The sequence below is a fragment of the Thermobia domestica genome, chromosome 3 (genome assembly GCF_964235325.1).
Source record: "Thermobia domestica chromosome 3, izTheDome1.hap1.1, whole genome shotgun sequence".
Taxonomy (NCBI): domain Eukaryota; kingdom Metazoa; phylum Arthropoda; class Insecta; order Zygentoma; family Lepismatidae; genus Thermobia; species Thermobia domestica.
Window position 1 is genome coordinate 159,546,684 of NC_137456.1, and position 24,058 is coordinate 159,570,741.

The 24,058-nt window shown below is 37.1% G+C and overlaps 1 protein-coding gene across 1 annotated transcript in view; it reads left to right on the forward strand.

The window, feature by feature from the left end:
* Positions 1-24,058, forward strand: part of LOC145680841 (uncharacterized) — a 175,655-nt gene that overhangs the window by 52,123 nt on the left and 99,474 nt on the right. The gene's annotated exons all lie outside the window — the stretch shown is intronic.

Here is a 24,058-nt window from a genome sequence, read left to right on the forward strand (position 1 = left end):
CTTTCATCATTTCTTCTTCTATTTGCTCATAAGTTTCTTCTACTTCCTCATCTGTGTAGTCTAATGTAGGCATACATACTTAAATTATCGTCATATTCCTTGATTCTGTTGCTATCTTCAACATTACTATCCTTTCATTGAATCTACAACTGCCTATAACTTTCTGTGCTATCTTCTTATTCAAGAAATAACCGACTCCTGCTGTGCCGCTACAGCTCCTGAGTAAATCATTCAGAAGTCCTCGCTCCACGTGTCTTCTCCATCAGGCCACCTAACTTTGCTGATTCCCAAGATATCTATCTTCATGCGTTCCATTTCTCTCATCAGGTTTTCCACTTGTCCACACTGTAACAGCGATCGCACATTCCAGGTTCCTATCTTGCAGATATTTCGATTGATGACGACCGAGGATGCCCTGCTGTGTTTCTCTCCACTGCTGAGGACGACTCCCTGTGAAACAGTAGTGTCGTATTCCCTAATATTACATTCTCTTACTTCTGTTTCCATGTTTTCCAGGGACTGAGTAAAGTGGTGGTGTTCCAGGTTCCAGGTCCAAAGCTCTCAGTGAAACAGCCGTAGAGGACAGCCTGTCCCTGCCTGTTTTTGTCCACTTCTGAACCTTGTGAATGTCAATCATCTTCAGCCCCAGTGTGGTAATGGTAGAGCTGCTGCCCACTACCATAATATCTCGTCTGGCTCATAACCGTAATGACCTGTCCGGCATGGGAACCAGGGGCGGACTAGCCATGGTGTAATTGTGGAGCTTTCCACAGGGGCCGGTCCATTATAATTTCAAGGGGCCGGTAGATCTAATAGATTTTCAGACAGTACAGTGCGACTAAAGATGTAGTTTATATCGTAAAATATTTTTTAAATGTAGGCCTATTGAACAGTCAAAATAATTGAATTAGCCACATTGAAAAGGCCATATATCCACGAAAGTAAATTGTTGAGGAGAAAGAAAAAAAACTTGGATGGCAAGACTCGACGTATACAATGGCATTGATGATATTGAGGCAATAGTGTAGGATATGTAACATAATGTGACCAGACATTTGGTCTTTTAACAGGGGATGCGCGTTTCGACTTGGCAGTAAAATGAAAATGTGGTGGGGATAGACATACGACCTATTCAATTAATTACTTTATTTCCAATTCAAAAATTGATTCCTTTTCCGAATTAATAGGCCTCTAGTTTCGAAATACAACAATGTTCTTTATTTTGCATAACGCTCAGGCAAGGGTTGTAGTGTAAAAAGAAAGACAAGAAACAATTATGTGTCTATACCGAAAGAAGGTAAACCTGTCAGTGGAAAGAAGGTAAACCTGGATTGGAAACGCGGAAACCCTTAGAACATGGAGAAGAGAGACTCGATCAAAAAGGTCGTTTGTAAAGTTGTGTACAAGTGTAGATATTACTAGTTACTTGATATTTAAGACGTCAAATAGGATTGAAAGTGTACGGACATTTAATATGGATCACGTGTGGTTGTTCTCTTGTGTGTGAAATGTGCTTTTGACATCACTCGAATTAACTCTTCCGCGTTCCCTCACCACAAGTTTCTTTCGGAAGCCTTACCGAAATATTCTGGTAACACTTGTTCTTGTTGTAATTTGTTCTCATTTTAGGGCATGAAAGAACACTTAAATGAGTGTATAGAAAAAAGCAAAATTCGCCCTGAATCAGGAAAAACAGGATGTAGTAGCCTAATAACCATGTTATCAAAAAATCCTGTGAATCACATCATTGACTCCATAAGGAACTTAATCAAAATGGAGATGGTAAATGAAGTCCCCGAAGCAGGTGTATTTTCCATTCAGATTGATACAACACAAGAAGTTACTTGCAAAGAGCAGTGTTCTATAATAATTCGATATGTCACCAATGAGAGAATTGCTGAATGATTGTTCTGTATGTTACAATGTTACTCAACAACCAGCAAAGAACTTGAAGCTCTTCTTGAGGCACACCTTACAAATTAATTAAATCGATAAAAATGTGTAGATACTTCAGCTGATGGTGTTGCACACATGCAAGGCATTTATAATGGATTCATATCATGGTTAAGCAAGGAGTCTCCAGAACAGAAGTACATGTGGTGTTACGCACACATACTCAATCTTGTGAAGGCAGAAACTACCAGTGCCACTCTCCAATGTGCAACTCTATTTGGGCTTTTAAATGACGTCGCAGTTTTTTCGAGATTCTTACTCACGAATGGATGTATGGGAAAACGCGAATGAAGTGGCTTTACATCGAAATCTACTGAATCGTATTGAAGAATCAAGATGGTGGACAAAGGAAAGCGCTCTGAAGAAAGTTTTCGGATCAAAGGGCAACAAGGAATCATCTCTCTTTGATACTCTGTAACACTAGACACAATCGAAAACAACAATCTAATGCCACCAGACACTAGAAGAAAAGCAGCATCACATAAAGAGTCCCTACTCAAATTTGAAAATATTTTGACTTTTTTTTGTACATTTTTGACCACACATCAACTCTGCCTAAATATATGCAAACAAATAGTTCGGATACAATGAAAGCATTCAATATGGTTAAAATGACTTCCAATAAGCTACAGGAACTTAGAGAATATTTTCAAAAAACCAAGATTAAAGCGAAAGAATTCATTGAATGGGCAAAAGCGAAATTACTTGAAGAAGAAGATCTGATCATTGCTGTTACTACTACTGTTACACAGAAAAGACGAAGGAAAATAAAAATGATGCCTGGAGAACTAGCACCTGATGAACTTCTATCGGATCCAGAATACGCCTTAAATATCAAGTTTTTAATGTTATTGTAGACACAGTAAACACAAGCTTGTTAAGCTTGATATGAACAATAGTGCTTTCTTTTCTGGCCGAGCTATTCTTGATAAAAAATGTTTCCAAGATATTGGAAGCAGACGACTTCAACTACCTGCACTTGAACAATTAGCAAAAACATTGGCATATTTTAAGGCGCATATCACAGATCTATTAAGGACGGAACTGATCAATTTAAGATTAAAACAGTCCCGTTTAAATGAGTATGATGTAATGAAATTAGGAAAGGAGGTTGAAACCACACATATCTCTAAGGATGATTTCGTTCTGAAGAAAAAGTGTATTCGTTCATGTCAGGACTGTTGTGTTTGGTGCTACAGACTTTTGTGTATGTATAATCTTTAGACATGAATTTATTGTAACATAGAATTTGCCTACAAGTACATGCTCACACTTTCTTGTACACAAGTAGCATGCGAGAGAAGCTTTGCAATGTTAAAGTTCATAAAAACAGACAGAGAAGACTCAATCACAGGATAAGTTGGAATCCTTTATGCTTATGTTAGTGGAGAAGGAAATGTTACAATATATTGATGTAGATATAATATAGCACCCTTGTGAATCTGCCCCTTCAATTCTCGGTACAAACGATTACCGCATATCAATAAAAAGTCCTTCGTTTGTACCGGTTTGTACCGCAAATATTTTTGTTTGTACTGTACTGCAGTATAAGAAATTAATAAAACAAAGTGAGGGGGCCAAGTTCACGCAGTCCCCCACAATGTCCTAGGATCGATTTAATTGGCTAATTTAAAGACTTTCGTTTGTACCTGATTGTACCATAGTTTGTTTTGTTCTGGATTATGAAAAAATAACGAAAGAAAATGGCGCCCTCAAATCACGACTTAATGCACCGGGTACACATGACTTTTGTATGTCATATGAAAGTACTTGGTTAATACCGGATTGTACCACAATGAATTTTAGTTTAACCATATTAGATTATGAAAAATTAAGAAAACAAAATTGGGGGTCTGTGTGAACCTGGACCCCCCACCACGTTGTACACTCCCCATCAAAAAAATTGCGACAGCTAACGCCGTGCAGTTAAGCTACCCAATATACACCTTTTTATCCCATAATCGTGTCTGGTAAAGAGACTCCCTCTCTCTCCTTCTTTCTTCTCTCTCATACTAAAATTAGCTAACAACATGAACGCAATTCTAATTTCAAATTACACATATATTAGTATCGATAAAATTAAATAACAAAACCGAGACGAAACAAGATTCATAAGTTAATTTAGTTAGAAACTGAAACACACACAATGAAAAATTGAAACCAACGGATGTCTATTACACAGAGGTTCAGAAACGAGGCAGAGAGAGAGAGAGAAAGTCACAGAAGGCGAGAGAAAAAGAAGAAAAAAAGGAGAACAGATGAAAATGTGGAATTTTAACGTAGTAAGAAAAGAACCTAATATTATAAAGTTCCTTTACCAGAAATCCAACAGTAATATAGAAATAACGTTTGTTTTTGTATATTTTTTAAGGAATGTTCGAATATATAGAGGATGCTTGAAACATTCATTAAGTCACTTTCAAAAAGGATAACATACTCAATTTCCAGTAGAATTGTAGATCTCACAGACACATTTAAGATAATGTCAAGAGTTTAACACATGCTTTGTTTTCGCGTGGTTCGCGTGGTTTCGCGTGGTTGTAATTTCGCTAGTGTTCATTGGATGTACTGATGCAAACTACATTCTAATAAACACAGTAGGTAGCGTAGGTCATCTTTCATGCCAGACTACTAATGTAAAGTGAACAGAAAAAAGAAAAGAAAGGAAAAAAGAAAAGAAAAAAGGAAGAAAGTAAGATAAAATTGGATGAGTGCTATTTTACTGGTAAATTTTTATCAGAAATATGCTATATTAAAAGTCCAAACACTATCATGATAAAAAGTTACAAATGCTCAAATAGAAAATTGTATATTTCTTATAGATTTGGCAGACCTTGCATGTTTCAAATTTCAACGTGAATAATTCACATTGAATTATAAGATGGAAACACATTTGTGTCGAACTAGTATAAATAAAATTTTGTTTTCAAATAACCAAAGAGGTTGACATTTTCTAATCTTTTCCGAAGATTTATCTGAACCGAACATCCAGCATCACTTTCATCTCTTGCAAATATAACGCTGTATTTTGCACAGAGAGAATGAACACTTAAGAGCTCTAACGGATCATAGTGTCAGTAGGAAGATGTTGGTTAGCTTATGGACCACCACTAGGTCGAGGATTCAAACCCGTAATTCGACTAAGACTCGGTAACTCAGATGATAAAAAAGAAATTTTGCTTATTCCCTTGCATTTAAACAGTATTCAGAGATGACCAGGACTGAAGATGTTATGTCCAGAGCACGAAAAACTCGACGCTGAAGTTTCCAGTTAATTACATTCTCCAGAACAGGTCTATCGGTCTCTTGGTCCGTTTTAACTTTGGAACACGCACACGCAAATGAAGTGCCTGTGTAGGTGAGAAAGAGGGAGAGAAGTGAAAGATGCAACGACAGGATATTGAAACTCAAGAAACAGAGAGAGAGAGAGAAGAATTTAAATATGAAACATACTTATCATTACAGTGTATGATGAAGAACGCACACACTGTTTATTCGAATTCTCGCCAGTGATGCTTTGTAAGTTCTCCAACAGAAGATAAATCTCTGTTTGCAGCCATTATCTTATGCGAAAATGTTATACAACCTGGTGGGGAAGCGAACACAGACTTTGAGCTTGAGAGTCTTGTACTTTACCACTACACCCCCAATTGGTTTATCCAGAGTTCGTTCAACAAATGCTGTAATATTTCTTTCGAAGAACGATAACACGAAAAGTGTTTACTGCAGATCAATGAAGCGTTTCGAATATCCTGGTAAATCCTTTGCCCTTTCCCAACCAACATTCGTAAATTGTCTCTATCAAGATAAAGGTGTTTGCTTCAACATTCTTAAGCATTGCACGTATAATATGAGAAATTGTTTCTTCATTGTTACTTTGTAAAAAATGGATCTTTGGCGTGAACAGGATTCGAACCTATGCTGGACAGCTGTATTAGTAGTAACTCCATTACGTTACCGTTAAACTACCATGCCACCAGAAAGTAGAACCCAAATATTACTTACTTTAGCCTTGATTATTAAAACGATCAAGCTTCTTCCTGTAAGGTTATTTGCTTCTAAGTGCACTACGAAATTAATTTATTCGACGACCTAGAGAGAAATTAGTGCCCACTAATAAAGGTAACCACATTCAATCCAGGAAAAAATACAGAAATTAAACCATATTATGCAGTAATTTCGACGTGCAATATCAAAAGTGTGCGAATAATAATAATAATAATAATAATAATAATAATAATAATAATAATAAGAAGAAGAAGAAGAAGAAGAAGAAGAAAAAGAAGAAAAACCTATATTGTTAAATTGAAAAGGACTGTGACTTATATTCTCTTGAACCACCCGACCGATCTCGATCAAATATTGAACATTGATAACGTTCTTATCTGAGAGTATTTTTATCTATTCGTTTTTATGATATTACTTAGGGCAGGGGAAGGATGGAAAAATATAGAATATAAAGAAAACTTAATAAGTCTTGAATCAAACGACCGATCTGGATGAAAGTTTCAACATAGATTACGTTTGTGCAATGGAATGCTTTTAATTATTTCACTTTGATGGTGGACTGTAGGGAAGGGGAGGACGGGGAGATATATAAAAGTCAAGGTAAATTAAAATAAAAGTAAGTATGTTAATGAGTTAATAAGCCTTGAACCACCCGACAGATCTGCATGAAATTTTCAACATGGATGAAGTTTGAGCCTGGAGTGGTTTTCATCAAATCACTTTGACGGTAAAACTTGGGGGAGGGGAGGAGAGGGGAAAGATATATAAAAATAAATAAAACTTAAGTCTTGATTTACTTAGAATATATGTATGGGTGCGCAGTCGTATACTCTCGCCCCGGGCGCTGATTTCCCACGGCAAGGCACTGAAAATACACATAAATAAAATTTAATAAGTCTTGAACCACCGTACAAATCTCGATAAAATTATCAACCTAGATGAAGTACGAACCCGAGATGGTTTTCCTCATATCATTTTGATGGTGTAATTAAAGGAAGAGGGAAGGCTAGCAACATTTAAAAGAGAAAGAAAAATGACCGATATTATTATCGAATCTATAATTTTTGGAGTCGCTGATTTGAACAGTGACATATCTGATGATGTTTAAATCCGAATTCACCCCGCAACTTGGAGGAGTGGGAGATATATAAAAATGATTAAAATAACCAATATCATTGTGGAATTCATAGTTCTCCGGCTGGCTGAGATGAACAATGGCACTGAAGATGCCGTGCTCCGCAACATGGGAAGAGGAAGGGATATATAAAACTCATCGAAAATGACCGGTATCAAAGAGCGCTTTAGTAATAGTAAAAAGTGACTGAATAACGGAGCATATTATTCGTTTTTCTCAATTTAACCTAGCAAAGAGACCAATTGATGCTAGTAATAATAATAATAATAATAATAATAATAATAATAATAATAATAATAATAATAATTATTATTATTATTATTATTATTATTATTATTATTATTATTATTATTATTATTATTATTATTATTATTATTATTGGCGCAATTTTCTATTTGCACGGCGAAATTACAGCATAATATGGTTTTATTTCTGTATTTTTCCTAGATTGAATGTGGTTACCTTTATTAGTGGGCACTAATTTCTCTCTAGGTCGTCGAATAAATGAATTTTGGAGTGCACTTAGGAGCAAATAACCTTACAGGAAGAAGCTTGATCGTTTTAATAATTAAGGCTAAAGTAAGTAATATTTGGCCTCTAGCTTCAGGTGGCATGGTAATGTAACGGCAACGTAATGGAGTTACTACTAATACAGCTATCCAGCATAGGTTCGAATCCTGTTCACGTCAAAGTTCCTTTTTTTACAAAGTGAGAATGAAGAATCGATTTCTCATATTATACGTGCAATGCTTAAGAATATTGAAGCAAACACCTTTATCATGATAGAGACAATTTACGAATGTTGGTTGGGAAAGGGCAAAGGATTTACCAGGATATTCGAAACGCTTCATTGATCTGCAGTAAACACTTTTCGTGTTATCGTTCTTCGAAAGAAATATTACAGCATTTGTTGAACGAACTCTGGATAAACCAATTGGGGGTGTAGTGGTAAAGTACAAGACTCTCAAGCTCAAAGTCTGTGTTCGCTTCCCCACCAGGTTGTATAACATTTTCGCATAAGATAATGGCTGCAAACAGAGATTTATCTTCTGTTGGAGAACTTACAAAGCATCACTGGCGAGAATTCGAATAAACAGTGTGTGCGTTCTTCATCATACACTGTAATGACAAGTATATTTCATATTTATATTCGTCTCTCGATCTCTCTCTGTTTCTTGAGTTTCCCTATCCTGTCGTTGCCCCTTACACTTCTCCCCCCTCTCTCTCACACGTACACACGCACTTCATGAGCTTGTGCGTGTTCCAAAGTTAAAACGGAGCAACAGAATGTTCTGGAGAATGTAATTAACTGGAAACTTCAGCGTCGAGATTTTCGTGCTCTGGACACAACATCTCCAGTCCTGGTCATCTCTGAATACTGTTTAAACGCAAGGGAATAAGCAAAATATCTTTTTTATCATCTGAGTTACCGAGTCTTAGTCGAATTACGGGTTTGAATCCTCGACCCAGTGGTGGTCCATAAGCCAACCAATATCATCGTACTGACACTATGTACCGTTTGAGCTCTAGCGTGTTCATTCTCTCTGTGCAAATTACAAATATTACAGCATTTGAGCATTTGTAACTTTTCATTATGATTCGGTTTGGACTTTTAATATAGCATATTTTTGATAAAAATTTACCAGTAAAATAGTACTCATCCAATTTTATCTTTCTTTCTTCCTTTTTTCTTTTCTTTTTTCCTTTCTTTTCTTCTTTTTTCCTTTCTTTTCTTTTTTTGTTCACTTTACATTAGTAGTCTGGCATGGAAGATATGACCTACGCTACCTACTGTGTTTATTAGAATGTAGTTTGCATCAGTACGTCCAATGAACACTAGCGAAATTACAACCACGCGAAACCACGCGAAGACAAAGCATGTCTTAAACTCTTGACATTATTTTAGATGTGTCTGTGAGATCTACAATTCTACTGGAAATTGAGTACGCTATCCTTTTTGAAAGTGACTTAATGAATGTTTCAAGCATCCTCTATATATTCGAACATTCCTTAAAAAATATACAAAAACAAACGTTATTTCTATATTACTGTTGGATTTCTGGTAAAGGAACTTTATAATTTAGGTTCTTTCCTTACTACGTTAAAATTCCACATTTTCATCTGTTCTCCTTTTTTTCTTCTTTTTCTCTCGCCTTCTGTGACTTTCTCTCTCTCTCTCTGCCTCGTTTCTGAACCTCTGTGTAATAGATATCCATTGTTTTCAATTTTTCATTATGTGTGTTTCCGTTTCTCTTTATATCAACTTATGAATCTTGTTTCGTCTCGGATTTGTTATTTCATTTTATCGATACTAATACATGTGTAGTTTGAAATTAGAATTGTGCTCATATTGTTAGCTAATTTTAGCATGGGAGAGAAGAAATGAGGAGAGGGAGTGAGTCTCTTTACCAGACACGATTATGGGATAAGAAAGTGTATATTGGGTGGGCTATCTGCACGGCGTTAGCTGTCGCAATTTTTTGATGCGGAGTGTACAAACAATTTAATTGGCTCATTTGAAATATTTTCGTTTGTATCGTATTGTACCGTATTTTGTTTCGATTTTACTGCTGTAGATTATGTTAAATTAACGTAACAAACTAGGGGCCCAATTCAAACAAACATTCTAATCAAGTTTTAAAACACGGAATACACATGACTTCCGAGTAATTTGAATTTGTCATGGCAAATCAATCTGGCCCCCACATCTTAGTATCCTTTCCAATCCGAATCAAAACGTCACCAGAAATTAGTATGTAATATGTATCAATTTATAGCATCAAAGTTAGAATTTTTACCCCCATCAATTTCGAGAAATTTGAATTTTGACAGCAGGTCAAACTGATAAACAAAACATTTCTTTAATTCGAATGAAAAAGATACCAAAAATTTGTACCCAATACATGCCAATTTGTACCAACAAAATAAGAATTTGTACTTTTACCAGGTTGTAGACGTTTGAATTTTTGTTGGCGGGTCAAGCTGGAACGTACTTCCTTTCCTTTCTAGTTCGAACCAAAAATTTGTACCCAATATATGCCAATTTTTACCACCAAAATTAAAATTTCTATCCCCACAAATTCCGAAAATGTGAATTTTTAATGGCAGATCAGGCTGGCCTGGACAACTTATTTTCCTTTTCAATTTGAAGGAAAAAGCTACCAAAAACTTGTAAACAATATGCACCAATGTGTACCACAAAAATTAGAAATTATACAACGAATTTTTTTTTGAGAAAATTGAACTTTTGTTGGGAATTCTATCTGGACAGCACAACTCATTTGTCTTCTCAATTCCAACTAAACCGGTTACAAAATTTGTACCCAATATATACCAATTTGTAGCACCAAAATTAGGATCTGTACTACCACCAATTTCGACAGACATACATTTTTCTTGGCGGATCAAACTGGCCCGCACAACTTGTTTTTCCTTCGAATTTGAATCGAAACGACTCCCAAGGTCTGTACCCAATATGTACTAATTTGTATTACGAAAATTACAATTTGATCTCCCATGAATTTCGAGAAATTTTAATTTTTGATGGCGAGTGAAACAGGCCCACACAACAAATTTATCTATTCAATTCGAATGAAAACAATACCAAAAATTTGTAAGAATTTTTACTCCCACCAATTTCTACAAATTTAAATTTTTGATGGGTCAGGCTGGCCAGCACAGCTTGTTTTTCTTTCCAATTCAAATTAAAGCGGTACCACAAATTTGTACGCAATTTGTACCACAAAATTTAGATTTGTACTCCCACCAATTTCGAGAATTGTGGATTTTAATGGCGGATCGAAGTTACCCTCATAATTTATTTTTCGTTACAATTCGAATTAAAACGGGACCACAAATTTGTACGCAATTTGTACCACAAAATTTAGATTTGTACTCCCACCAATATCTAGAAGTTTGAATCTTTGATGGAGGGTCATGCTGGCTTGGACAAATTATTTTTTTTCGAATTCGAATCAAAAGGGTATCAAAAAATTGTAGCCAATATTTACGAATTTGTAGTATCAAAATTAGAATATATATCCCCACCAATTTCGAGAAATACGAATTTAGATATGCGGGTTAGGCTAATTCGCACAACTTATTTTTCTTTAAAATTCGAATCGAAACTGTACCAAACACCTGTACCTTATATGCACCGATTTGTACCGACAAAATTAAAATCTGCACCCTCACTTATTTCGAAAAAAGTGAAACTTTTACATATAATGGGTTAAGCAGAGCGGAACAACTCTTTTTTCTTCCAATTCGTATCAAAATGGCACCAAATGTTGATACCCAATATGTACCAATTTGTACGACCAAAATTAGAGTTATACCCCAACCAATTTCGAGAAATTTGAATTTTTGTGGTGGGAAAAGTTCTCCCGCACTGGTTTTTTGTTCTAGTTCGAATCGAAACGGTACCAAAAATTTGTACCCTATATGTACCAATTTGTATCAACAAAATTAGAATTTCTACTCCCACTAATTTTAAAAAATTAGAATTTTTATGGCGGGCCAGGTTGAGGACAAGCTGGCCCGGACAACACATTTTCTTTCCAATTAGAATCAAAAGGGTACCAAAAATTTGTACCCAACATGTACCAATTTGTACCACCAAAATTAGAATTTGTACCTCCACCAATATCAAGAAATTTGAATTTTTGTTGGTGGTTCAAGCTGCCTGCACAACTTGTTTTTCTTTCCAATTCGAATCAGTACAGTATCAAAAATTTGTAGTCAATATGTAACAATTTGTACCATCAAAATTAAATTTGTACCCCAACTTATTTTTAGAAGTTTGATTTTTTGGTGGCAACGGCAAGCTGGCCCTCACAACTTATTTTCTTTCCAATTGGAATCCAAATGGTATCGAAAATATGTACCTAATATATGCCAAATTGTATCACAAAAATTAGAATTTGTGCAACTACCAATTTTGAGAAATTTGAATTCTCAATGCTCGAGGAACTTGACGTCGAAACTTGGCTCGCCCAACACACTTCTTTTATCAATTTCTTGAATCAAAATGTACCAAAAATTTGTGCCAAATAGATATCAGTTTGTGCCATCTATAAACACCGAAGACAAAATTATTTTAATATTTTTCTACGGTGTACCAAATGTTAAAAAGAATAAAGGAAAGCATTATCACAAAACAACTTGTTGGGTAGGCGTCAGATTAAACGGGTAGCATAGGCATTTGTACAACTTGGTTGGGGGATAGAGAGTCAAACATCTACATATGTTGAGGACTCCATAATATTTATGAGTGGGTGATTTTTTTCTCCAACCATTTGTGATCATGGATAATATTAATTTTTATTACGGAACTCATTCAGAGGATCAGTTCTGTGAAGTCGTTTCCATCCACTCATATCTCCGTTTCGGTAATAGAGAATCCAGTTTTAATTTTGCTTATACAAATTTTTACAAATTCAGTTACCATCAATAATACACTCCAAAGTTAAAATGTTTAATGAAAATAGTAAAAAATTCATTTGCGAAGTAGTGATGTCGAATTTAAAAAATACGTTTCTGTTGTTTACCTTGAGATCAAATTTGAGTAAGCATTTCAGATTTATTGAATTGGTACAGGTACAATGTAATATTTTTCTTACAAATTGTCTAAAAAATTTTTGGACAATTTTCATATGAATTCTGAATAAGCCTTTGGCCTGGAAGAGTTAACTTGGTGATAAATTGGCCGTTCGTTGAATAACTATTTCTAATCTTTATTCGTATATGATTTTGCTCATGCAAGTTATAAGCAAATTTTCTGTTCCGTATTTATGAATTGCGGGAAAATTTGGTTGCACGTTCTCGTTCGAATCTAATACTATTTTAATTGGATACAAAAAAGGGATTGCCAAGCCAAGGAAGATTGCAATGAAAAATGAAATTTCTAGAAACTGGTAGGGTTCGAAAGTCTAATTTTGAGAGTACAAACTGGTACGTATTTGGCACAAACTTTTGGTAACATTTTAATCGGAATTCGTAAACCAAATGTGTTGCGCGAACCAAGGTTCATCGTTAAGTTGGCTCCAGCATTGAAAATTCATTTTTTTTTTCCAAATCGGTGAGGGTACAAATTCTAATTTTGGTGGTAGAAAATAATACATATCGAGTACACATTATTGGTACCGTTTTCATTCGAATTGCAAAGAAAAATAAGTTATGCGGGCCAGTTTCACACGCCACCAAAAATTATAATTTCTCGAAATAGGTGGGGGTACAAATTATAATTGCGGCGGTACAAATTGGTACATATTGGGTTCAAATTTTTGGTGAGGTTTTGATTCGAATTTGAAACAAAAATAAGTTGGCCGGCCAGTTTGACCTGCCATTAAATTCATATTTCTTGATATTGGTTGGTGTACAAATGCTGGTTTTGGCGATACAAATTGTTACATATTGGCTACAAATTTTTGGTACAGTTTTGATTCGAATATGGAAGCAAAAAGTTTTGTGCTTGCCAGCTTGACTTCCTAACAAAAATTCAAATTTCTTGAAATTGGGGAAGGTACAAATTATTATTTTTGTAGGTCAAATTGGTACATAATGGGTACAAATTTTTGTAAGATTTTTGATTAAATTGGAAAGAAAGTGTTTGTGGGTCAGTTTGGCCAGCCATCAAAAATTCGAGTTCCTTGAAATTGGCGGGGCTAGAAATTCTAATTTTTGTGGAAAAAGTTGTACATATCGGGTACAAATGATTGAACAATTTTGATTCAAATTCGAAAGAAAAGTAAGTTGTGTGGGCAAGTTTGACCTGCCAACAAAATTCTGTCTGACATAACCTGCCACGCTTCACGAAATTTCTTGGGATACAAATTCTAATTTTGGTGTTACAAATTGGTGCACATTGGGTACAGAATTCTGGTACCGTTTTGATTTAAATTGGGAAGAAAAAGTATTTTACAAGCCTACCTGACACGCCATTAAAAATAAAATTCTCGCGAAATTGGTGAGGGTGCAAATCATAGTTTCGGTTGTACAAATTGGTACATATTGTTTACAAAGTTTTAGTACCGTTTTCACTCGAATTAAAAAAAAAAACATGTGTTGTGTAGGCTAGGTTGACGTGAGGTCCTCCATTAAATTCAAATTTTGTCGAAATAAGTACTGCGTACAACTTCTAATTTTGGTGGTACAAGTTGACGCATAGTGGATACAAGTTTTCGGTACCGTTGTGACTTAATTTGAAAGAAAAATAAGTTGTGCAATCTAGTTTGACCCGCCATCAAAACTCAAATTTCTCGAAATTGGTGGGACTAGAAATTCTACTTTGTAGAAATTCTAATTTGGTGGTACAAGTTCGTAAGTATGGGGTACCAATTTATGGTGCCATTTTGATTCGAATTGGAAAGAAAGAGTTGTGCGGCTCTGCTCCACCCGTTATCAAAAATCCAATATTTTCGAAATTGATGAGGGTCCAAATATTAATTTTGGCGGTACAAATTTGTACATATAAGATACAAATGTTTGATACCGTTTCGATTTGAATTTTAATGCAAAATAAGTTGTGCGGGTCAGTCTAACTCGCAACCCTAAATCCAAATTTCTCAAAATTGGTGGTTGTACATATTCAAATTTTGGTACTACAAATTGGTAAATATTGGCTACAAATTTTTGATACCGTTTTGTTTACTATCCGAAAGAAAAGTAAGTTATGCGTGACAGCTTGAACCGCAATCAAGAATTCAAACTTCTAAGTATTGGTGGGGGAAGGGTTAATTCGATTTTGGTGGTACAAATTAGTACATAATTGGTACAAATTTTTTGGTCCAATTTTCATTCGGATTGTAAATTCTGTTGTCTGGGCCAGCTTGTCCTCAACCAGGTGCAAACGCAACAAACCGGTACAATCCGGTACAAACGAAAATCTTTCAAATGAGCCATTAAATCGTTTGTACAACGTAGTGGAGGGGCTAGGTTAACACAGACCCCAATTTTGTTTTCTTAATTTTTAATAATCTATTATGATTAAACTAAACCTCATTGTGGTACAATCCGGTACTAACCAAGTACTTACATATGACATACAAAAGTCATGTGTACTCGGTGTATTAAGTTGTGATTTGAGGGCCTGCTTGATCTCTGCCCCCACTTTGTTTTATTAATTTTTCATAATCCAGAACGGTACAAACGAAACAAACTACGGTACAATCCGGTACAAACGAAAGTCTTTCAAATGAACCAATTAAATCGATCCTAGGACATTGTGGGGGGCTGCGTGAATTTGGCCCCCTATTTCGTTTTCTTAATTTCTCATACTGCAGTACAGTACAAACAAAAATATTTGCGGTACAAACCGGTACAAACGAAGTATTTTTTATTGATATGCGAAAATCGTTTGTACCGAGAGGGGGGCAGTTTCACAAGGGTTAATGTAGCAGAGGAAAGTGATGTGCTAAAAAAAACTACTCATAAACTGAAAATGAAATCTGAAAGACATGTACGTATATATCAATCAGTGGCGCAAATTCCGGGGGCACGAGGGGGACATGTTCCCTCCAATCGTGGGACTATTGGAATTCCGCCAATTATCCGATTTGAAATGTGTTTTTGTGGAGAAATCTGATGATTTACGTCCGATTGTCACAAAGGAAACTGAGATTAAATTGATGTCCGCATAGAATAAGCTTTAAATCTGCCCCTCTCCCAATGTTGAACACAATTTTATTTCCCCGATTCTCTACATCATTGTTTCAACTTCATAAATATTTTGAACATCGCTAAAAAAAAATAACAGAACGATCTCAGTGTTTAAGACAGATGTGCGCCGCTGTTATCAATTCCTGGTTATAGCTGTGTGCTTATATTTCTAATTCACTTCACAACTTCATAAAACTTGCTTAAATATATAACGGCCAGCCAACTCCCAAAATTTTGTTTCGTATGAAGTTGAAAACAAAAAGCAAAATACACAAAAAATTCTCTTAAAACAGTAGAATATGTATAATCTTGTAACGATTGTGTGCTAAAAGAACATTGAGAATACTAAGCATAGAGTGGACCTATCTCGAATTGAATATAGTTTCATTTGCAAGAGCGTATACTGCTTAATTTATAGAGGACCAATTTAAAAATATAAAACTATAAAAATTATTATTGGATTACAGAAAAATAGAGGTTTCCTTTTTCGTAGGGATGCGCTCGAGTCGAGACACTCTTTGTAAAATTCGAGACGAGTCGAGACAGCTGGTAAAAATCTCGACTCGACTCGAATGTCTCGAAAATCTTTCTATAATTTTTAATATTATTTTGAAGAAAGTACTCGCTCAGAAACACTCGGCATGAGAATTTCGGAAACTGCAGGACTTGTCAGGTGTTCGAAGAGTGCTGTGGTGATTGTCTTCAACAAGTGGCGAAACCAAGAGGAAAAGATGTCCAAATGTCGAGGGGTTGGGCGCCCCCTACTTCATTAAAGATGTGGAGAATAAGAACGAGGACAGAAAAACAGAAAGAGAACACTGACCGTTGGGAATTATCTCTTGTTGAAGCGATGGTTGGAGTAATAAAACCAGTTAGTATTTCCGCTGTTGTATTGTTGATTTCACAGAAATGTTCAAAAATAAGCAAAACGTGATTCTGCACAAGATGTTTACTTACCCATAGTTTTATTATTGTCAACTGAACCCTGAGTGTCTGCGATGTTTCTGTTCCTTCTCACTTTACAACTTGAGAGGGGAGGGGGTATTATCATCAAGGTACCACTAGTAGTACACCGCTAAAAGAAATGCTTTAGTGCTGCGTCGGAAGCGGCATGTTTTGTATATATTTCTTAAAATGTTATCCATTCATAAAGTATAAATTCCCCCATCCTCCCCTCATTCTGTTTTCAATACAGAGAACCGACTCTTTAAATGAAGAACGAACCCTGAACCTTCCCGAAAATGCTAAAATGATTGATGCGTACAAATAACAAATCTGTGGATGAATCAGAAAATGCAGATACATGAGAAGATACTTGATGCACTGCAGTCCAACACATGTAAATAGATTTGAAGGGTTCATATTTGTGTATGTGTACGTGTGGATGTGTTTGTTTCTGAGTATTTATATACGCGTGTGTCTCGTAATTGTTATATTAATATCCACTGGATTAAGTGAAAGTATAAAATGGATTTGATGACTGCCAAATTGACGTCACATTGATAAGTCACTATTTTTTAATATTAATAATATTAAATTAGATTATAGTTTAGCGTCGTTTTTAGGAGCAAAGCTCTACAAGACGTGAGCGTACAGTTTAATGTCGGATTTGAAACACATGAGCTCCTACCATGAATCAAACCTCGTTCGAGAAAGGCGCATCGCTAACAACATAGCAACGGGGAGCTAAACATTTAATAATATGTATATTAAGTTGTAAAATTATATTCGTTTAATTTTCACTAATATAATCTTCACAATGTAAAGCATTCGCTAGACACGTTATCTTGTTTAAAAACAAAACGCCTATCTCTTATGTTTCCGTCTCGGAGTTGGACTGCGGGATGATAGAAATCCGAAAGAGATGTTTTTATTGTATTTTGTACAGTAGATCTGCTCCTTCATAATCTCCGTGTTTGATAAGAATGAACCTCCCTGGCTCACGAAAATGTATACGTAATATAACAAACCATGCACATTAAATGCCAGACTAATATAGCAAAAATTGATTTAGTTAAACGATTTTGTCAAAATTCGAACCAGGGGGGTCTCAGGGGTTGTTTACCGGGACATGTAAAAGTAGTAGAAAATAACAGATATTAGTGTTGAATTCATAGTTTTCGCGGTCGCTGAAATCAATGGTGAAACTCCGATCGCATTAACTTCCAAATTCATGCTATGCGGCAACGGGTCGGGGGTCAACGGGAAGGGGGAGTTGAGATATCGAGACATATAAAAGTAATCCACAATGACCGATATTAGTGTCAAATCCATAGTTTTCGCGGTCTCTGAGATCAATAGTGACACTTCCATTAGCGATGATTTGCAAGTTCAGCTACAATCGCATGTGGGCCGGAAGTCAGCGGGGAGGGGGGAACCGAGACAAGTAACAGTAATCCAAAATGACCGATATTACTGTCAAATCCATAGTTTTCGCGGTCACTGAGATGAATGGTGACACTTTCATTAGTGATCACTTGCTAATTCAGCTACCATTGTATGTGGGCCGGGAGTCAGCGGGGGGTGGGGATACCGAAACATGTAAAAGTAATACAAAATGACCGATATTAGTGTCAAATCCATAGTTTTCGCGGTCGCTGAGATGAATGGTGACACTTTCATTAGTGATCACTTGCAAATTCAGCTACCATTGTATGCGGACTGAGAATCAGTGGGGAGGGGGGGCGGATATACCGAGACATGTAAAAGTAATCCAAAATGATCGATTTAGTCTCCGATCCATAGTTTTCGCGGTCGCGGAAATGAGGGTAATACTTCCACAGGCCTTGACTTCCATGCGAAGAATGGGTATATTTATCTAATATATATATATATATATATATATATATATATATATATATATATATATATATATATATTGATCAAAAAAATTAGGGAATCAGATGAAAACACATGTAAAACTTCTTACGAATAATGTGAGAACACTGTATCTTGTCCAGTTCAGATTAAAATCCTGAAGGCCCAACTTGCAAACGAACCGTTTGAAACATCTGTGCACGTGATCAGTGACGTGGCGCTAACAGATATCATTTTGTAGTGTGGCGCTGCCAACACCTTCCAGCTCCAGGATACCTTTGTTCTCATTGTGTTTAGTGCGTCACAAATCTACGTAGTGAAATTGCGCAACAACGTGATTTGCCAGAATCTTTGGCATGGCGAGCTGTCGGCAGGTTGGAAGCTGGTCAGTTACAGCGGGAAGTGTCACATGCCATAGGAGTGGCACAAAGTGTGATTTCCCGATTGTGGAATCGATTACAAACAACTTGAAGTGTTCGAAGAAGACAAGGACAGAGCCGTCCACTAGCAACCAAAGCCAGAGACGATCGTTATCTCTTGTTAACAGCCCGTCGAAACCGGCGTCAGAATACAACTCTGCTCCCGCAAGCCTTCCGAACAACAACAGGACGCACAATATCCACTCAAACGGTCCGCAATCGCCTTCGAGAAGGTGGTCTCTACGCACGTAGGCCTATGGTGTGTGTCCCATTAACTGCACGACACCGTGTTGATCGAAGAGCGAAGGCACAGGAACATCGTGGGTTGGGACGCAATGAATGGGGCAATGTTTTGTTCTCTGACGAGTCTCAATTCAGTGTGGAGCCTGATAATCGACGTGTTTTCATCTGGAGAGATTGTGGAACACGACAGAATCCCATGTTTGTGCGAGAAAGATCCCAGTATCATGGTGGTGGACTGATGGTGTGGGCAGGAATCAGCATTGGTGAGCGTACTGAGCTCCACATCATCCGAAATGGCTCTTTGACGACTCTCAGATATAGGGATGAGATCATAAAAACTCTTGTTCTTCCCTATGCTAGTGCCATTGGTGATTCGTTCCTTTTCATGGATGACAATACTCGTCCTCACAGAGCTCGGTTAGTGGATGAGATGCTGGATGCTGAGGGTATCGCTCGGATGAAGTGGCCAGCATGCTCTCCGGATCTCATTCCAATTGAGCATGTCTGGGATATGCATGGCAGACGAATTGCCGCTAGGCCAGTAAATCCATTAACCATTCCAGAGCTGGTAGTCGCTCTTCTGGATGAGTGGCACAACATTCCCCAAGTACTCATCGATAATCTGATTGAATGCATGCTACGCAGGTGCGAGGCTCTGTTGGCTGTTCGAAGTGATCTTATGGCATATTAAGGAACAATCAGTGTGGTTGCCTTGCCTGTTTGTGAGCAGTTCGAGAGGTACACACATAACCGTCTTTTGTCATGAGCCAGGCAAGGCAACAACACTGCCAGTATGTGCCCCATTTTTCTAGTGTATCTTAAAGCATTCCTTTTTGTAAGATATATATGAGTCAAACACAAGCTTATTCATACACTATCTTAAGGTCTTGTGTGATGTTTCAGCTGAACCCCTAATTTTTTTGAGCATTATATACCGTATAGTGGCGGATCCAGGATATGATCAAGGGAGGGGCTAAACCATAGTTTGCAGTTTTATCCAGTGTAAAGCAGGATTGAAGCCCATTTTATGCAGTGTATACTTGAGTGTGAAGAGAGGGGGGGATAGCCCCCTTGGATCCGCCTCTGTATATATATATATATATATATATATATATATACATGATCGAAAATGGACTCGAATCCATACTCGCTGAGATAAACAGAAGATGCCGTTTAAATCCACAAATTCAGCCCCATTAGTACTCTAAGGGGGATGGTGACATGTAAAGATAATTGAAAATTATCAGTATTAATGTCAAATTCATAGTTTTGGGGCTCCACAACTTCATTGGGGACAGTTTTGGTGCCCTTTGCGTCCAAAATGAAACGTATTCTCCCCGTGCAAAGAACGGATATTCTGCTAGTCTGTAATAATAACTAACGGAAGTTTCACTTAATATATTTCTCGCTGCTCAAATTTACTCACTTGTGCGGTATATATGTGTAAAGTAGAATTAAAACCTGTTGCTTTAAGTATTTTTCCGTTAGCGAAATACATTGCATATATAGTAGGACGTCGATAATCCTAACGTCAAAAATCCGAACGCGGTCCCTAAAAGCTGTTTACTTTTTGTCTTAACGCTAGCGAGAAACAAACAATAGCGTGTCCATCGACGTTATGTGAAGTCAGTGTTTTTACAAAAGTCCATTTATATGTAATTGTTCGTCATGTATTTTTATTTTTATTTTTTTTTCTTAGGCCTATAAATTTTAAGTGTGACTTACAAGAACAGTGTTATTTAGGGTTACAAGCAGGTTCTTCAGAAACACTAAATGTAAGTAGCCTTACGTACGGTATTGTAATTACTGTATGTACTGAATAACCACTGTATCGATAGAAGAACATACCGTACAGTATATGTAAGCCTAAATGGCATTTTCTTGGTCATTTTCGAAAATACGAACTACCTGTGGTCCCAATTAGTTCGAATTTTCGACTTCCCACTGTGTATGTTGCAGACATGTTACAGCAAGTAAGATTACTAGCATCAGGCCAACAAATAGTTTTTAAACTATATTTTCCTGTTTTTGCCAATATTTCCGAACAAATGATTTTTTTCTAATGGTTTCAACATTTCCGGAATTTCACATAGAACAATGAAGATATCTCTATGAAATATGTTTGATTTAACATATTAGCTAAAATGATTCTATGATTAGCAAAAATGATGATTCTGATAATACCCAAATTTTCCGTTTTTTCCCCAGCTCGGGAAAACCGTAAAAAAACTGTTTTTTTTACCCAAAATTTCTGTTTTTTTCACAGACCTTCACAACACTAGTCTGAACACACAGTGCACCGAACACTCCTACCGATGGCGAATGTTAACACCACGACATCGGCAACTACAACTGAAATGAATACGTTACCATCGCTACTAGAGCTTGGCACCATAGCAGAGCGTTACATTACCTGATGAATCCCGATATCATCTTCATCATGACGATGTGAGGGTGCGAATCCGTTGTGTTCCAAGGGAACAGTTCTTTGACATCTGTACTGGGGGGCGGAGACAAACTGGCTGCGGTTTAATTATTATCTGGGGAACATTCAGGTGAGCATCCATGTGTCTATTGGAGCTCGAGGAAGGCACCATGACGGCCGAGGCGTCACACGCTGCTTGCAGACTACGTACATCCCTTCATGGCGGCCTTGTTTCTCATCGGTAGTGGCATTTTTCGACAAGATAATGCACCATGTCACAAGGCCAGGAGTGTGATGGAGTGGTTCGAGGAACACAGGAGCGAGTTCCAAGTGATGTGCTGCCCCCAAACTCTCCGGATCTGAACCCAATCGAACACATCTGGGATGTGATTGAACGTGACCTGAGGGCGCATCTCCCCCTCCCCGGAATTTACGGGAATTAGATGACCTGTGTGTACATATGTGGTGCCAACTCTCTCCAGCGACCCACCGAGGAACATTGCGACCACGCCAAGACGCGTTGCCGTTGTTATTCGTGCCAAAAGGTGGACATACTAACAATTAGGTAGGTAGTCATAATGGTCTGGGTGATATGTGTGTATATTTTAATTCGTATATTTTGTCTCGACTCGAATTTCGAGACGTCTCAACTCGAATTCGAGTCGAGACACGAGTCGAGACAGCAACATATTTTCGAGTCGAGACAACATTTTCTCGAGTTGAGTCGAGACAGGCTTAAATCTCGACTCGACTCGACTCGTGCGCATCCCTACTTTTTCGAAAGGGGCCGGTTGGCGGAGTTGTTCCACAGTGAAATTTTCATCCCAGTCCGCCCCTAATGGGAACCACTTTGATAGCGAAACTATCTCCTACATAGCTCTTGGAATCATTAGAGCACGCAATCTCCCTCCCCCCCCCCCCGCTCATATTTATAACCTACTTTCCAATATATGAATCAGCTTTGTTCAAACATTTGCAGAACGTAGCGGCAATGTTTGTTTATCTATGTTGAAGAATTCTACCTTCAAGGACTGGAACCAGGATATCACAACCATCTGCAACTCAGAGCTATGTCAAAAGAATGTCCAGTCAGAAAATGCTTCAGGTTGAGGTACGGGAGAAAGATACTAGACCAGCGTTTCCCAACCAGTGTGCCCGGCACACTGGTGTGTCGTGAATGGGCCTTTGGTGTGCCGCGAGGAATCGAAACAAAATTATTCATTTTATAGCAATCAATTTGCCAAACGTAGGGAAAAATGTATATTTGTATTTCACATTACTATGAATCTTTACTATGAATCTACAATTTTAAGTTTCATACCGGGTTACTGTTCTGTACATTTCTAATGTTGGAAAAAGTATTTATTATCATTATTATGACCATTATTGCTTCTTTATTGTTTCAGACTATTTCATAACTTGAAAATTTAAAATATCATTCAATCCTTTCGACAAATTACCTACGTTTGTGTTTTAAAAATAAAAGAGATTTGTTTGTTCGTTCGTTATTTAGTGATCTTCCTTCTTAGGAAAAGGTTGGATACAATTTTTAAAAAGAAAGCGTTTTTTTTAAAAAAAAAAACCTGAGTATAATATTTCATTGCAATTGTTTTCTATTTTTAAATTAGAATGAAAGATAAGCATAATGATTTATCACGGCGGAAAACCCGTGATCGAGCTTTCTTCTTTGTGAGAAGGAGATCAATAATCACAGAAAAAATACCACTGTGTTTTATATTTACAAATAATAATATCTATAAGTGTGCCGTGAGAATCCAGATAACACCCGTTGTGTGCCGCAAGTTTAAAAAGTTGGGAAATGCTGCACTAGACGTTAGTTCTGAGTTGCAGTATGAGAACACGTAGACACCCATGTTTCGTCCCCGTGACGATACGACAGAAAAACGGGTCACCTTTCTAATAGTAACCAACAGGAAGGTTTAATTTATTTGCTTCTTGTTGCGCTCCGCTTTCAGTGCTTTTGGAAGCCATAACTTATGTATGTGGAGTCAATGAGTGATGATCTCATGGAGTAGGAAACGGGAGGTCTGTTGAAACAGACATGAGAGTTCGGACAATGAGAACATTAGTTGTGCACCCGTTCAAGCGTAACCATGGGTGTTCTGTCATTACGGTAGTCGTCGTGTACATCAGTACAGCCTGCTGTGAATTTTCTCCATCATCTTTTGACTATACTTTCAGTAATGACATCCAGTCTATTTATTTCACATAACTTTCGTGAATCTTTGGCGCCGATGTCCTTTTAATATGAAGACACTTGATTCACGCAGGTATCTAGCACTTAGCGGGAGATTGTATGGATGCAGCGATGTTTACTATGCCACAATTCTCTGACCACTGTCTCCACAGGATTGCACTCGCACCAGGTTATTGCTACAT